The sequence below is a fragment of the Rhagoletis pomonella genome, unplaced genomic scaffold, assembly GCF_013731165.1.
Source record: "Rhagoletis pomonella isolate Grant_MI unplaced genomic scaffold, Rhpom_1.0 Rhpom_scaffold_00012, whole genome shotgun sequence".
In the NCBI taxonomy this organism is placed as follows: domain Eukaryota; kingdom Metazoa; phylum Arthropoda; class Insecta; order Diptera; family Tephritidae; genus Rhagoletis; species Rhagoletis pomonella.
In genome coordinates this window covers 18,271,043-18,273,760 of record NW_023458566.1, presented here as the reverse complement: position 1 = coordinate 18,273,760, position 2,718 = coordinate 18,271,043, and positions in this window count along the sequence as shown.

Here is a 2,718-nt window from a genome sequence, read left to right as displayed (position 1 = left end):
AGTCTATTCTCTTTTTGTCCATGCAATTCTATATATTTTTCCCATTTATCAATTTAGGTTTCCCCGTTTTTTTCCCTTTATAGTTATATAACCCAGTTTTTAAAAATGGCAAATCAATTTTTCTCCGTGTTTTATTTTTTTATACGATCAATAACCGTATTTTAACAACTCAGTCAATAACAATTCAATTTACATGTAATATTATTAATATTAAAAAATTACATTAAAACATATATTGCATTTACTTATAATTCGTGTGAAATTGTGATGCAATTTTGGAATCGCTGAATACTGATTTCAACAGCACTGATAAGTGATCAAATGCAGAAAATACAATAGGTGCGTTCGTTTAAAATCTCCAGCAGAAACCAACCAACTGCCAAATTCCGGCGAAATGTCATCTGTTCGCTCACAAGAGAGAAATATCCAAAATAGTACGCGAACAGAAAATTTGCAGAAACTTGCAAGTTAGACGAACAGCTGATATAATTTTTGTTTACATTCAAAAGTGTAAAATTTAAAACGTACGAAAAGTTATCACAAAGTGTTATACTGACACAGTTTATTGATTAAACAAATAACTACTTATTTCTTACAAGTTTAATTAGTCGCATTTTGTAATTTTTAACTTCCAAACCATCAAATTCAATTTTGTGATTTGCGTAAATGCCAACTAGCTGTTTTTGATCAGCTGTTTTCCTGTTGGCAAATTGCTGTTGGCAAAAAATTTTCCAGCTGAAACCAACAGCTTCCCCTCAAAATGAAATGTCACTTTGCTCTCTCAATTTCCCCTACTTTGCAAGTTTTTTGCGTACGCGAACGCAAAAACTTGTAAGTTTTGGTTAAACATGAACAATTAACAGCTACGCGAACGAACCTAATATTGTGCTCTGCATTTTTAGCTTGATGCGATACCGAACCATTAGTGAACTGCGAAATTTTCAGCTGGCAATTAGTTATCATGAATTGACTTACATATATTTTTGAACATGCTTTTTGCATGTTTTTGAAATTAAGATTTCTTAAGGCTTATTTTCAGTATGTGATATTCAATGGATTTCGCATTGTCAACTAAGATTTAAAAGCGCTATATTGATGGATTTCGATCAGGGTAGGTCTTTAGTCGTGTACGTGTGCTGTTAAATCGCCGATCTGTCTGTTTTTGGCACATCAAATTATCGGTAAAGGTATGGATAAAGGAGTTAAAGTTCTGTCAAAATATGTCGACAAATCTTTGGCGTCCTAAATATGACATAGTGAAAACCGGCCATTAGGAAGAAGGCTTGCTGCACATATTGTGCAATATGCTCGAGTTTGATTGGAGGTGGATGCTGACGGACGAGATTCTTCGCGTAACTAAACTTTAAATTTCATACAGCTTTCCCATGAATTTACCGCACACTATTTTAGCCAAATAGTTTTCACGACCATTACTCCCGCCATCCCGTTTATGTTCAACGTTCCCGCAAAACGGGAAAAAATGCGCTCTGCTGGCAACACTGAATGCCAGACAAACATAGATATCTATGTATGTATGCATGTTGATATGTATATACCCATGAACGATGGTACAATAATTACAGGTATTGTCTTCCCAGAGTGTTTTGCTTCACATCGAAATTCGTGCTCCCTTATTTTCATTTTGTCGCCGTTCAATGTTGATTCTTTCATCATACAAAAAAGAATGTAGTTTCATTGTCACTTTTCGGGCGCCATATTAACTACATACATGACAATTAAGCAGATTGTGACATTTCATGCAACACTGAATTTGTGACACTTTTAATAATTTACAAAATTTAAAGAAAATTTTTCTTCGATTTGAGCAACAAAGAAAATTGAATTTCATACATCTTAATATTGTTTTCTGTGAATTAAATACGGGTAAATATGAAGAAGAAGAAATATGTTGCCCACCGCAAAAATTATTTATTGTTAAATTTGTTTAAATATTATACAGCCAATCATCCAAAATAGTTTTGATGTGCTTTGCAAACGGTAGCCCAAGTCTTTATTTTCGGAGCTTCGTGATATCATAGGATTGTCTCTATTATAGTTAAGGACGATGATATTACTAGACTTGATGCATAACAGCCGTTTTGCAAAAAACCCTTGGCCGTTTTTAGCCGATTTTGCTATTTACCTTATTTTCTTAAAATTCAAATACTTATATAAGTTTCCATTTTTCCAAATTCAGTGACCCAAAATCTATTAGAAATGACTACTAACCTTGCACGGTGCACGGATTGGACGGTTAGCAAAGCTGCACCATAGGAAAACCGGTTTTTACTATGCAATCCGAAGTCTAAATCAGAATAGTTTTGCCCATTTATTTAAGTTTTTCGTAAATTACTCTTTGAAAAAAGTAGACAACCAGCATCAAAAATCTCATTATTATGAATCCGTTGAAAAGATTTTTCAATATTTTTATGCAGATTTTTTAAGCCTAATCTGTTTTGTCATCTGAGGGGACCTTATTCAAAAAGTTCTTTAAGAAACTATTTTTACTCATAAAAAACTACATTTATGGAGGTATTTTAAAATCGGTTCAGCTCGCCTAAATCTTAGTATTTTCCGAAATATTTTGATAGACGTCTTAAAATATAATAAATTTTGTAATCCCGGTGGAAAAACCGCATACTGCAATTGGTTGGGTATGTAGTAGTCGTGGTATTACCGATCGAGGGGGTGAGACTGAAAAAACAATCGTTAATTTAA